Here is a 14,929-nt window from a genome sequence, read left to right as displayed (position 1 = left end):
ACCTACGTGAAACCACAACGTGATTTGTCAACTTCTTTTTACCCTTCATAAGGACCCTTTTCATCGAATCCGCTCCAACTAAAGTAGGAGAGACAGACACCCGCCAGCCACCTTATGCAACTAGTGCATGTTAGTCGGTGGAACCGGTCTCACGTAAGCATACGTGTAAGGTTGGTCCGGGCCGCTTCATCCCACAATACCATTGAAGCAAGATAAGACTAGTAGCGGCAAGAAAGTTGACAACATCTACGCCCACAACAAATTGTGTTCTACTCGCGCAAGAAGAACTACGCATAGACCTAGCTCTGATACCACTGTTGGGGAACGTTGCAGAAAACAAAAATTTTCCTACGGTTTCACCAAGATCCATCTATGAGTTCATCTAGCAACGAGTGATCGGATGCATCTACATACCTTTGTAGATCGCGAGCGGAAGCGTTCAAAGAACGGGGATGATGTAGTCGAACACGACGTGATCCAAATCACCGGAGATCCTAGCGCCGAACGGACGGCACCTCCGCGTTCAACACACGTACGGTTAGCGTAACATGTCCTTCTTCTTGATCCAGCAAGGGGGAGGGAGAGGTTGAGGAAGATGGCTCCAGCAACAGCACGACGACGTGGTGATGGTGGAGCTGCAGTACTCTGTTAGGACTTCGCCAAGCACTATGGAGGAGGAGGAGGAGTTGGAGAGGGAGAAGGAGGCAACCAAAGGCATAGATCAAAAGCCCTCCTTCCCCCACTATATATAGGAGGGCCTAGGGGGGGCGCCGGCCTAGGAGATCCAATCTCCTAGGGGGCGGCGGCCAAGGGGAGGTTTCCCTCCCCCCCAAGGCACCTAGGAGGTGCCTTCCACTATTGGGACTCTTCCCTTTTGTGAAACCCTAGGCGCATGGGCCTCTTGGGGCTGGTGCCCTTGGCCCATGTAGGCCAAGGCGCACCCCTTAAAGCCCATGTGGCCCCCTGGGGTAGGTGGTCCCACCCGGTGGGCCCCCGGGACCCTTCCGGTGGTCCTGGTACAATACCGATAACCCCGAAACTTGTCCCGATGGCCGAAATAGCACTTCCTATATATAATTCTTTACCTCCGGACCATTCCGGAACTCCTCGTGACGTTCGGGATCTCATCCGGGACTCCGAACAACATTCGGGTTACTGCATATACATATCCCTACAACCCTAGCATCACCGAACCTTAAGTGTGTAGACCCTACGGGTTCGGGAGACAGGCAGACATGACCGAGACGACTCTCCGGTCAATAACCAACAGCGGGATCTGGATACCCATGTTGGCTCCCACATGCTCCACGATGATCTCATCGGATGAACCACGATGTCGAGGATTCAATCAACCCCGTATGCAATTCCCTTTGTCAATTGATATGTTAATTGCCCGAGATTCGATCGTCGGTATCCCAATACCTCGTTCAATCTCGTTACTGGCAAGTCACTTTACTCGTACCGTAATGCATGATCCCGTGACCAGACACTTGGTCACTTTGAGCTCATTATGATGATGCATTACCGAGTGGGCCCAGTGATACCTCTCCGTCATACGGAGTGACAAATCCTAGTCTTGATCCGTGTCAACCCAACAGACACTTTCGGAGATACCCGTAGTATACCTTTATAGTCACCCAGTTACGTTGTGACGTTTGGTATACCCAAAGCACTCCTACGGTATCCGGGAGTTACACGATCTCATGGTCTAAGGAAAGGATATTTGACATTGGAAAAACTCTAGCAAACGAACTATACGATCTTTTATGCTATGTTTAGGATTGGGTCTTGTCCATCACATCATTCTCCTAATGATGTGATCTCGTTATCAATGACATCCAATGTCCATAGTCAGGAAACCATGACTATTTGTTGATCAACGAGCTAGTCAACTAGAGGCTTACTAGGGACGTGTTGGTGTCTGTTATTCACACATGTATTACGATTTCTGGATAACACAATTATAGCATGAATAAAGACAATTATCACGAACAAGGAAATATAATAATAATGCTTTTATTATTGCCTCTAGGGCATATTTCCAACACTGTGCCAAGTGTCTCTGCCACTGACTGGCGATGCTGCATCACGGCGAGTTGTACACCATGGTGTACTCGCACGCCGTCGGCGACAAACCAACAAGTTCGGACCATACAAGGCTATAGCCAGGCAAGGAGGTGCCAGACTACGGGCTCTGGGTGGACGGTCTTAGAGATCTGAGCGATCTTCTCCATCTTATCCCAGCAGATAGTGAGATGGCAACGTATATGCTGCAGGAGCTAGATGTACAAGATGGCGGCAAGCACATCTGGATACAGGAGGCACACAGTAGGTACTACTACCTCCGTGTCTGCTGCTAAGATTGATGCTTTATTGCTGGAGAAACGTAGCAACAACGGCCCATCATCCATCTCTATTCATGTCGTTCACGGTTTGATACTCACAACAAGTACTCCTGCCTTTTCAATACGTGTACATAAGTATATGGATGAAACTGGGATCACGTACTACATGCATGCATCATGGCTATGTATATCTATACCCATAGTCTGTACTGCTATTTTCTAAAAGATAGTAATATTGTGCATCAGATCTTTCACTCTTCACTAGGGCATTTAAAGGCATGAACTGATTAAAAGTGCAGCATGTGTCTTCAGTTCTAAGTTAATTCAGATCACTAATTTTGTAGTTGCCACTATGTGCTAAATTGTGCATGTTACATTCCCATTGAAAATAGATAAGAAAAATATAAATCTTCACACAGTAAAATTTCTAGATTTATATCTGAGCTCATCGCCATTCCAATACTTCTCTGTTCCTGTGCAATGAGTTATTTTTCTTGTGCATGTCTTCTATGTTAGTCAACTTTTAAGGAGATTTCGGTTCTTTTAAAGTATATATATGGTGGGACATTCATTCATCTGAACAAACCTGGGATTCCTATTTTATAGGTAGTAATGCAAATTGGTGTCTTAAAAATAATCTACTTAGTATGAATAATTAGATCTCTTTCTTCTTCAACAATGGTCACTACTATGTTCTTCCTGCAAATCTACAATTTTTACAAGTACTTTCTTAACGCTAAGGTACCTCCCAATTATTACCTAGTCTGAATTCGATAGGTTTATATGCACATCAGCACAAGTGGCATTATCTCTGCTTCTCATATGCTCATTTTTTTGTACTACTCACGTCCTGGTAGTCATGTATTGATTGCTATTTCGGTGTGAAACTAGAATCATTGTACCTCTGCTTTTGCTAGAGTACCTCTTCCGTTACCATCTTACATATTTTATATTATTGTGCATGAATCTCTATAATCTCGCATTTCATGTTTGCATTTAGTTAAGTTGACATATATTTGATGGAATTAACCATGGATGGAAGTGCACACTGAAAAGATTCTGCAACAATATTTTGATTTATGTTACTGGAAGTACCATCCATGATTTTATCATTTTTCAGGCTTGCACTCAACCGTTCTGTTGGAAAGGATTTTCTATCAAGACTGTTATACAAAAATAATAAGGGTCATTTTACAGTGCATCCGGACGATATGGACCGTCCGTCGGAGCGAATTCGACGGTCCAGATCCGATGCAATACGCTGATGTCACGTGTATTATATCAGACCCCGAGGGGCATTTTCAGGAGAAAAAATATTTCGAACTGATCTGATTTTCCCTCCCAAATATTTCGAGGGTATTCTCGGTACGAATTTCAGGGCTATTTTCGGTTCGATATTTATCCCGTTCGCTAGGGTTTATTCCTTGCCGCCACTACGGTTTTAATCCTCGCCGGCAGGATCTAGCCGCTCTTCGCGGCCCCTCCCTCCCTCGTTGCCGGCAGGATCTAGCCGCGCGTCGCGGCCCCTCCCTTCCACCACCCCAATTCCCTCGCGATCTCGCACCACCTTTTCAATGAACACAAGAGGAGGCCCACTGCCCTCCCCGCGGCGGCCGCCGGCGAAGAGTCGGCGCCATCCCACCTCCCAGTCCTCCATGCGGGTGCCTATAGCCACAAGGTTATAGGCAACCTCTTTCCCACACCTCAATTGGTTGTTTGCGTCCTCTACATATCATTTCTCAGCCATGGGTGCAGCTTTGATCTGGCCATGCGTCTCGTCTGATGGCAAGGTGGTTGGGTATGGATCATGTTCCGCGGGACTAGATGAAGCTGGCCGCCGGCCTCGACGGCCAGCCCCATTCGTCCAACCCCAACTGCATGATCTACGAACGTTCAATCATTGCATTCAACATGTATTCTTTCAATTTGGCTGATAGGTGAGATTTGGAGATCAATAGAGATGATAAGCTATTAATTTTGGAATGTACTATAAACAATTCATAGCTTATGTTGCTCAATATTTATGATGCTCGCTTCTTCTTGTGCAATTGCTGGACTGGGATCAACAGACTTGGCATGTGCTTTATATGAAAAATTAGATTCACATGGGATATCCACCTTTTCAAGATTGCTATTAAGTCTTATTATGATGTTTTAGCCTTGTTAAAGGGAGAGTAATGGTCCTCGCAAAAAGCAGAGAGAAAGGAATGACCATTCGATTCTTCCATATGTTGCATTTCATTCTTCCGTGTTTACTTATGTCCAACATTTGTTACATGCACACACTTGACAAGGTTAGTACAAGTAGTAATTTTTCCTCTGTTTTGCAGGGCTATGACAGAACATGCTATGTGATTCCATGAGGCAGGATGGATGTACCATGGCCACACCACTATGCTCCTGAAGGTGATCGCTTCAATTCAGCGTTGCATCACCTGCAGAGGCCCCCCATGGTACATGCTTTTACTATTGTTATCCTATGCTCTATTTTTTGGCTTTGCGGCCTGCCTACGAGACATAGCTGGGATTGCGTGTTGAATCAGGCAATATTTTTGACTTCTGTTGTGAGGCTATTGTAATGCTTGTACCTTTTTCTCTCGTATGAAAATAGACATATCATAATCCATTATTCTTCTAGGGTTGCCCCAGGCACCATTACTATCACATGGTAGTAAAAAGCAAATATAGATTTCTACGAGATCCCGTGGAGACCAAATTTATTTCAAGCAAAATATAGTAACCAATATTATTAAAGTTTTACAACTTGACTCATGTGCAATGGACTAAGAACACGGCTAGGAAACCTTCTTCGGGACTAAAACCCAACCACACCCTACTCTGTCGCTTTATGGCCAAGTGTACACTCCACATGTAAGAATGAACCACAATGTTGGACTAACTGCTTGCATCCTCGTCGTCTTCAACCGCAGCTGCATCCGATTGCCTAGCATGGTACTGCTTGAACCTACTCCTATATTTCATTTTGTTGTAGGGTGAATCGACAAGCACAACAGGTAGCTCTCTTCTGAATTTGTCGATGTAGGCCTGCATGCGAGGATATGTTAGTATCGTTCCATATGTTTCAAAAAATGACAGAATTTTAGGTGTTACTCTACGTACTTCGTCATATTGCAACCTCAGTTTTACTCCCGTAAATAATTCGATGTTCTTCAGCATGTACAGTGCACAACAAGAACTGCAACATTTTATGTTGTTAGATCAGCATTTCAGATATTAACAATCTAAAACAAAAACAAAAGCTAATATTGTTGACTGACGTCTCATCGGATTTTGGCATATTAATATTCCGTACTGGCTATTGCGTCACGTTAATGTCTTCCCATGCATTGCTTTCAATCCCATTGACTCGTATCGCTGCTCTCAGATGTGCTTCCATCCCACGTACCTGCAAGCCCAATGGAATGAAAATTATGAATCCCCAATTGTAACAAACCTGCAATAACCGGCATCCGGTGCATTATACTATGAGTAATGGCTGGTTAAACTCTCAATCAATCATCATTGAATTGGCGATAGAACCTCACAAGACGCGTACCTTTGTGCCACCATAAATCAACGGATCGACTAAATCAAGCTTCCACACCGATGCCATGAGCCAGATTCTAGAACAAATGAAACCAAATAACCAAAAGAAAAGAAGGAACCAAAATAGGGAAAATAAAGCAATGCGTACAACAGTTTGTACCTTCGATTAAGCATGTGCAGATCAATCGATTAGGCTACTCATCGAGAAGCTGAATGGATGTAGACAAGTACTTGTGTCCTTTTCCGGGGACGATGCGCCCTAACTGTAAGTCACACCTCCTCGCCTAGGTGGATAGATTTGTCGGTCGCTCCATGTTCGTCGGCTGTCATGGGGATGGGAAAGGGAACTCCACCGACTGTGGAGATCTTTTTTCACGACGGGGTGATGTGCGGAGGTTGATCGGACGAGCGTAGCGGTGGCGGTTGACGAGAATATGGATTGCCATCTCCGGGCGTCTCCTCTGTTAGGGTTCGTGAGGCATTTCTTTTCTAACTCGATTGTGATCGTTTGGTAGCCCTTTCTTCAGTAACGCTCGTGGGGTGGGATATGAGTGGTTTGCTAGTTGGGCCGGGGAAAAAGGCCCAGGCAACCAAAGGACTCAGATTTTGCCCCTGGAGCAGCCGACCTTTAGGACAGTTGGGCCAGGAAATCAAATGTGTGGTGGAAGTAAAAAAACCCAGCATATCTGATGGTAAGGAACGCCCATATCACGGAAAATAGATGGCCAGAAACACTCGGTGCGTGAGAGGGCTGAAGTTAGACTCAGTTTTACTGTCCTACATATCATAGCTTTTGTTTGGTATACCCAATTACTAGTGTTGTTTGTGTGTGTTGCTTGAAGAACCAAAACCAAAAGCAAAAGTTTCTTCCCTCGAAAGGACCGGAACTTCAAAACAACCTCCACACAATAAGAGCTTGATCAAAAAATTCATCCAAAAGTAAATTAAGCCCGCAATGTCGACCAACTAGAGCCAAGGACTATAACTTCATATATGGCTGAGCTAGCAATAGAACATCAGTACAGCTAAGCTATGCATGTCTCAGAAAGCTGTTATGTGATTCTCAAAAGAAAACGAAAAAGAAAGAAACTGTTATGTGGCTAAACAAAGAGAAGAACACAAATACGAAATAGCTTAAAACTATTATACATGGGTTGAAGCAAATTGAATGGGAACTGGGCTTTAGCCCAATGGTTGCAGAGTTCGATTCTTGTGTGGAACGAATTTCTGGAATTCTCGCTAAGGAAGCCTAAATATTTAAATTCCTGATGACATTATTTTTGTCCGTCCAGAAAAGATATCGCGACGTCCGTAATAATAATAATAATAAAGAAACCCGCAAATACCTCGTGACGCCCTCCTCCCCATCTCCGATTCCTCCTCGGCCCGCGATTCCTTCTCTCCTCGCCGCATCCCCGTCCCCGTGCCCTTCTCCAAACTCCGCCATCCCCGTCCCGTACTCCCTCCCTTGGAAAAGATCAATTGGAGGAGTAATTCCGGCTTCATCCGGTGGTGGCGATGCCGGAAAAGATCGAATTTTTTTCGACGGGAGGAGTAATTCCGGCTTGATCCGGTGGTGCCGATGCCGGATCCTGCGACGGCGCCGACGCGAGCCACCAAGGGCCGTGGACTCCCTCTCCGGCTGCGATTCCGCCAAACCCTGTCGTCTCGGCGTCCCAGCGACCATCTCCGAGGCGGATAAAATCGTTTCTTTCGGTAGCAGCCCGAGGAGAAGGCCCGGACAAATCCTCGGAGCAGTAAGCCCGCCGCTCTAGCACCTTTCCTCACCGCCGTCGTCATCAAGGTCACCCCCATCCTTTTACTCCTCACTCTTTTTCCCTGCACCATCATGCGTATTTGTATTTGTGCTACACCATAAGGCTTCTTTTTGCTACCCCATCAGATCACAAGAGCAGGACTCTTTGGACGGTGCTGAAGATTGACCGGTTGGAGTCTATTGATTTGGGTATCCAGGAGTATCCTACTAGTTACATGGAGAATTGATTGTCAAGAACTAATTTGGCGGATTCACGAGGGAAATAGGTTGACTGCTGTGCTGAATTTTGTCACAAAATGCTATGGAATAATTTGTATTTCAACATGAACTGAGATTCATAGAGTATATCTATCAAATCGTTTTAGTTGTTCAAATTATAACATTTACCACTTGTTTGCTTCTTCAGGTTTTCTGAAGTTTCTTGGTCCTTACTACATGGTTCCAATTACCAGGAGAAGAAAAGTTGGCAGAATCTGTGGTCATTATATTTTTATTCAATTGGAAAGAGTGAAATGGTTGCAATAGAAATCTGCATTTAAGTCTTCAGCTCTCATATTCTTTTTGTGGTTTATTTATTTATACACTCAGAGAGAGGACTGGTTAGCTTAGGCCATCGGAGTATCTGTTTGATTGATGTGATGAATTTCAATTCTGCCTTGGAGTATTTATTTATTGAGCTTTACCTGTCTTTTTCTCAGGTTCTCTTGGTGGTCGGAATTTTGCAAGGTGAAGTTGGTCCTATGATTTCTGTCATGAAAATTGAAATGACACGTTTGGAGTCTTGTTCGGATGTCGGTGGTTTACATGTTCCAATTCAAGATATTAAAGAACCAGTTGAACTTCCCGAGCTATATGAGGACATTGGATTTAGGCCTCTCAAGGTAGTCATACTGTATGGGGAACAGGGAAAGCTCTACTTGCAAAGGTTTTGTCTTCTGATCACTTTCATTTCGCTCTGAAGCCTTGAAAATCCATGTTTTGCTACATTCAAACATCCGATCACTAATAAGTTAGTGTGTTAACATACATCTTTCCCTAGAAAAAGTGTAACCTCTTTTTTATCGTTTCAAATATGATGTTATTTCCTTTGATTCAAGACTGGTTGTGAAGTACTTGTGCTGCTCGCTAACTTCAAATATGATGCGTGCAAGCGTAGCTGAGACTTAAGCCATATTCCTGATTCTCACAGTTGACCTAAACTGAATATATTGCAAAAATGCAAGCACATCTCTGAAATGAGAGTACACTTAAGCCCTATTCCTGATAGCCAATTCTTCACTATTTCATGGAAATAGACGGGTGAAAAAAAAGTAGCTACATGAGCATTTGTTCTAAACTTGTTGGGTTACCACTATGTCTGGCTTCGTTGGCCTCTCACCCTCACACGACCGCACAACACTGCCGTGTAACTCCCATTCCGTCCTCTTCCAAGTGCCCGCACTACGGTTTCCGGCTGCCACCCGCTGCCTGTCCGCCTCCGCGCCGCAATTGCTCTTCTCCTTGGTGGTACCTCCTGCCATGGCCACCCTTGCTCTTGTTCGCACGCTGTTGTCGGGGCTGCCTCTGCTCCTTTCAGAGCACCACCGCTGTGTCTGCCCCCGTTTCCGTCTGCTCTTCACCCCTGCATCCCTTCGCTTTCTGCCCCCACTAGCCCCCACTACCACCCCATCGCCGTCTCTTCCTCTGGACTGAATCAACAAGAAATTCTCAAAGTTTGCATCTATTCAGAGTGCTTTTTATTTGCCTTTTAGGAGAATATCCAGTTGTTTCAGAGCGTCTTGGATACTCACAATGGAACTAAAATTATATTGATTTGACTTGGTTAGCTCGGAAGGTGGATTAGCTGGGGGAGGAACCAAGAAGCTTTAGGCCCAAGAACTTCGTGTGGACCATGACCTCCTCAGTGTTGCCAAGGTCAGCAGCGATGCCCTCGATAGGACGTGGAACCACAAGACATATCAGATTAGTTTCACTATTTTCTACCACTCAACTTTTGTGTTGTCTTTTCTGCCCATAGTGAACCTGATGCAAAACTGACCAAAGGGGCGTTGTAGTAGGTTCTAGTATAGGTTCTGTCACCCTCCTGTTTTTATATATATCATGTTTGAAAACTGATGCACACACATAACACAATGGAATCATATGAAACTGCTCTTTGACATTTATCAAACTAGGCTTTAACTAGCTACATCTATTTTTGTTGAATTCGTTAATTGTGTTCTAGTATACTTTTTTGTCATTGTGTGAGGATGGATTACACACTCAGTTGTTAGGATAGGGTGTTGTGGATGATTCCTGAAAAGGGCCACGGCTAATTGAATTTTGTACCGAAAAAGGCTTCTCGCCCCGCTTTATAAATAAAGCAAACCACAACCGAAGCACAACATCCAACCAAAAAACGGAGGTCCATAGAAACGAAAGAAAATAAAGGTAAGGTACAGGCTGGGGGCAACAGCAAAAATAAGCCCACAAGGAAAGGAAATACAGCCTCAAGGGGGATAAATGATCATGAGAAGTCTAGCGGCCACGTCCTTGTGCTTCCTCGTCAATCTGTCAATGGCCACCTTGTCTTTGGTTGCTCCTTCTTAGGTTTGAAGGCCCATCTCGTCCTGTAGGTGTTCATGAGTGCATTTTCCAGGTTTTGATTTAACCATTAGAGCATCTCCAGCCGTTTGCCCCCCCAGGGCACCCGACGAATGTCTTTTGGCGTATGCGCCGGCGGTTTTTCCGCCCTGGGGGCGATCGAGTTTCCAGTCGCGCCCCCAGGTTTCGGCCCCCAAACGCCCGAAAATTCTAATTTATCTTTCCTGCTGCCAAACGCGACAGGTTAGGCGATCATCATGGCACAGGTCGGCGATCAAACATACCCAAAAGTTCGGTGATCAAAAGGAAGGAATCATAGACATGGAACGCATCAAACGGCAGGCTCCTCTGCCATGGGACTGGCTGAGGTCAGTGTGGGCGCATCTTCAGTGCTCGGGCTCGACGTTGGCGTTGGCGTGGCTTCAGTGCTCACGCAGGGCGTCCGCACATGTTCACTTCTCAGGCTTGGCGTCGGCGTTGGCGTCGTTGTGGGCGTAGAGGCGACGGTTGCCGCCTGTCGAGGCATGTGGTTCAAGATGAGGCCACGCTCTGCCAGGTACCACGCCTTCACCTGCTCGTCCATCGTCGACATGTCTGCCGCCATCAAGAGCGCCAGGTCGGTGTTCCTCTTCTTCGCGGCGACTTTGGTCCTGAGAAGGTCGAGCTTGACGTCATGCTTCGTCATCAACGCCGACCACCTCGCGTCGGATTTCTCCTCCCTCTTGGCGGCGCTGTTCTTGGCATCGGCGATGCACTGCTTGATCGATGATTGCAGCCGTTCAGCAGCGGGTGCCGCGCCCCTCGCCGCCTTGTCTCTTTTGTTGCCATCAGGGCGCCCTTCTGCCGCCGACGGGGCAGGCGCATCCGGCTTGTAGGTCTCCTTGGCCTTGCGAGAGTGAGTCGGCACTCCCTCCACTTCTTGCACGACTCGATCCTGGAGAACACGTGAAGGAACTTGAACTCTTGGTCGCTGTTGTCCTGGCGAAACATGTTGAACATTCGAACCATCTGCACAGCCGAAGAACAAGTGTCGGCGAAGTACACGACGAAAGAACTGAGCCGACGACTGGCCATACCTGCCCCTCGATGTTGGCGCCGCTTTCCGGGCGAGCCGCGACCTCTAGGATCCCATGTCACTTGTTGCAGGCCGCCTAGATGGTCGCCCAATGGTTCGCCATGGCCTTGTCGCTGTGATCCATGTGGATGTTGGCGAAGTCGGGGTCGACCAGCTTGTGCTTGTCGAACGCCGTCTTGATTCTTCTCCAGTACGTGTCGGTGTTCTGATTCAAGCCGGTGATCGGGTCGATGCTGACGGTCTTCCATGCATCGGCGAGGCACTCGTCTTCCTTGGACGTCCACTTGACGCGAGGCTCACCCGACTTGTGTTGGGCGCCCGCTTCTTCTTTCTCTCTTTCGGCCCCGGCTACGGCTCCACCTGTTCTTCCTCCTCCGCCTCCTCCTTGGCGTCGTCGAGCACGTCGTCCATGTCGATGGCGGTGTCCATCGTTTCGTCTTGCGCGTGGAACCCGGGGCACGAAGTGGCGGGGACCAAGCCGCTCGTGATGATCTCGTCCATGTTGGTGTCGGTGTTGCTGAACTGTGGCGCCGAGCCGTGTGCGAAGGGTAGGGCGGCACGGCGCAGAGGCGGCGCAGGCGAGCCTGAGTACGCCGGCGGCGAGTAGTTGTACTGGGTGTTGAGGCCGGAGGCACGCGGCACTGCGCCATGCAGGAAGGTGATGCTGGGATTGAAGCCGCCATGCGTGTTGCCGTCGGAGTAGCCAGGCGAGGGCGCGTACCCCCATAGCGGCGGCGAGAAGTTGGCCGGCGACGCGACGCTCTGCTGGCTCCCTCACGCAGCTTGTGGGCAGTGGCCATGTGGAAGGTTCATCATCCCCACGCGAGACGCCTCTCCTGCTCCGCCGCCGCCGCCGCGTCCCTGGTCCTCTTGGTGATGAGCCTGTTCTGGTGATCGGTGGTTACTCAACGCCTACCTTCCACTCGGCGTTCGACAAGCCCTATGGCCTTGCCATCGGCGCCCTCGGCTTCCTCTGCTTTGGCTGGGCGGTATCGGTGGCTAGGCGAGGGGCCGCATACTTCTTCGGCGGCATGGCGGTCGGATCTGATGAGGAGAATAGCGGGAGCGGCGGTGGAGAAGGGGGGAAGTGCTTGGGCAATGGAGGGAAAATGGGGGAAAACGGCGGGAATAGGCCGGTCTGTCGCCGACCACGTGGGCCCACACGCCTTTTCGCTTCAGCCGGTACCCCCAGGCGCCCCCTGGTGCGCTGGGTTCGGCTTGGGTTTGCCGGTTGTTATTTTGGCCCAAATCGGCGATAAACAACAATCTGGGGGCGCAACTTGGCCGATGTTTCGCCGCCGACGCTAAAAAAGGCACCCTGAGGGGCTTGTTGGGGGGCCAGTGGAGATGCTCTTACATGATTGCTGGTACTACTATTTAGTGATAGTTTAGTTATTTTGCTGTTTCATGTTATGGCCTAGACATTTGCTTCACCGGAGTAGCCTTAGCTGGTTGTGCTTTTGAGAGAGGGTCTGTTGTTTATGAACTGTAATGTACCACTTGATGTTCGGAATTGCACTATTTTTGTAGGCCTACTATTCTGGGCTAGGCAAAGGTCCAGTTGCACATTCGATTTTATAATCATGATTGTTGCTTTCTGGTGATATGAAAAGTGTACTTTATGCAATAATCCAGTACCTGCCCCCTAATCTATTCCTTACCTCACCCTGGAGCAGCACAACATTCTCCACTGGTAGGCATTCGTTGACGAGAAGCTTGGCCAAACCCAGTAGGTATGCGTGGAATTATTGAGCTCAGGTTTTTTGGGATTAAGGTAAGAAGTTCTTAAATTTTTAGGGGTTTGAGCTAGGAGGTAGTGCTTAGTCCCATATGTTATGCTGTACCCCTAGACCATGATTCCTTTCCTACCTCAGAAGCAAGAACTGTTGCGATTTAGTGGAGAGGTGGAACACTACATGGTTCACACACTGTAGCTAGCCGAATTATATCCTGCAGATTTACAATCAATTTGGGGAAAGGAATTGCAACATGGACTAGGATATGAAAATGGATTGCTCACTCCTTGGTATCTTTCTTATGGATCTGATTTATTTTCTATGCAGATTCTTACACCAAAGGATCACTATATGCCAAGGTATGTAAGTTTTGTCAAGTATAGGAACTTTATCTGTTGGATGAGCAAAAAAGACAATATTTTGACACAAAGTCTAAGCACAACAAACAGGGAATTTTTGGCTATAGAAAAGATTTGCTATCACTTTCTGTTAAATGGTTCTCCATTCCTCCTATGATAGACTTCGAGGATGATAAGAGCGGAAGATTTGGATTTAATTGTTAGGCTCGATGGCTCAAAATACGACAAGGAATCAACTGAAAGAGGAACATGTATGAATCGTACGGAAGAGCTACTATATGCTATTAAGGTACGTGTTAGCTTCTGAGGGGTACATATTCTTTTGTTCCTTTTCCATCTTCTCGTAATCCTGTCGTATTACTTTATTCTTCCTTTGTTCACAAATAAAAGAAAATTAGTATTTATGTACGAAGGGAGTAGTAAATCGAAAATGTCAAACGGAGACCGAGCTACATGGAGGCCTTTATTTGAAAACTTCAAAATTCAAAATTTTCAGTTTCAAAAATTCTGGAAAAAAATACAGATACACCTAGATACATAATGTACATGTATGCAAATTTTCAGGTCAAAATACATTAAAACGTGAGCTACATAAAAAAGACAAATGTGGGGCCTTTTACCATATATGTACTGTTCATCTTTAAAGTCCATGATTTTGTTTTTTTTGTGCAGCTCGCAATTCATCCTGAAACTTATCACACATACACATTACATCCTTGCATACATGTTTATTTTTTTCAGAATTTTTTGAAATCGAAATTTATGAATTTTGAATTTTTCAAAATAAAGGGCTCCATGGAGCTCGGTCTTCAAAATGCCCTAATCGTAGTAAATTTGTTTTTAAAATCAGGACATGTTTATTATATCTCTATGTTATGTTACGTTATACTCCCTCCGTTCCTAAATATTAGACCTTTTAGAGATGTCAATATTGACTACGTAACAGGCAAAACGAGTGAATCTACATTCTAAAATATGTCTATATACATCCGTATGTACTATGTAGTCCATATTGAAATATCTGAAAGGGCTTATATTTAGAAACGGAGGGAGTCTGATGTAATAATGTTTTTCTCAATATACTTTATATAGTGCATCTGTAATGTTTATACTCTCCTTATGTCACAAACTCCCATTGGTCCAGCTCATTCTTCCAATCAGCTCTAAAAGAAATATAGCTTAATATTGATTATCCAACTATCATCATAATCTTTTAGTTTTTAGGCTTTTGCTTTCTGTAGCAACTTCAGAATCTCTGCTTTTACCCAAGCATCGACAAGTAGTATGACATGTCTTTGTCGCCTCCCACTAAAAAGGGAACTATTATCAAGTGCATCATTCATCATGGACTTGGATCAAAAGAAAAGTAAAGGTACTCCCTCCGATCCGAATTAATTGACGCAACCTCTATTCAAGACAAGAGGCTGCGGTGATTAATTCAGATCGGTGGCAGTATATTTCTTTCTAGAACAATTTGCTTGAATAGAAATATTCTTGAGAACGTACCG

At 46.1% G+C, this 14,929-nt stretch overlaps 1 long non-coding RNA gene across 9 annotated transcripts in view; it reads left to right on the top strand.

The window, feature by feature from the left end:
- The first annotated feature begins 7,240 nt into the window (after positions 1-7,240).
- The window catches only part of LOC119360995, a 26,571-nt gene continuing 18,882 nt past the window's right edge, over positions 7,241-14,929 (top strand). For 4 of the 9 annotated variants that reach the window (XR_005172823.1, XR_005172822.1, XR_005172821.1 and 1 more), the window contains exons 1-6: positions 7,243-7,695; positions 7,795-7,934; positions 8,075-8,593; positions 13,003-13,100; positions 13,390-13,421; positions 13,582-13,710. This is a non-coding gene — a long non-coding RNA (uncharacterized LOC119360995). Of the gene's footprint in view, positions 7,696-7,794; positions 7,935-8,074; positions 8,594-9,494; positions 9,583-12,999; positions 13,101-13,389; positions 13,422-13,581; positions 13,711-14,929 lie in introns of all 9 variants that reach the window. The other 5 variants (XR_005172827.1, XR_005172824.1, XR_005172825.1 and 2 more) reach the window with 5 other exon arrangements.

This window comes from Triticum dicoccoides, chromosome 1A (genome assembly GCF_002162155.2).
Source record: "Triticum dicoccoides isolate Atlit2015 ecotype Zavitan chromosome 1A, WEW_v2.0, whole genome shotgun sequence".
Taxonomy (NCBI): Eukaryota; Viridiplantae; Streptophyta; class Magnoliopsida; order Poales; family Poaceae; genus Triticum; species Triticum dicoccoides.
This window is presented reverse-complemented; position numbering and strand designations above follow the sequence as displayed.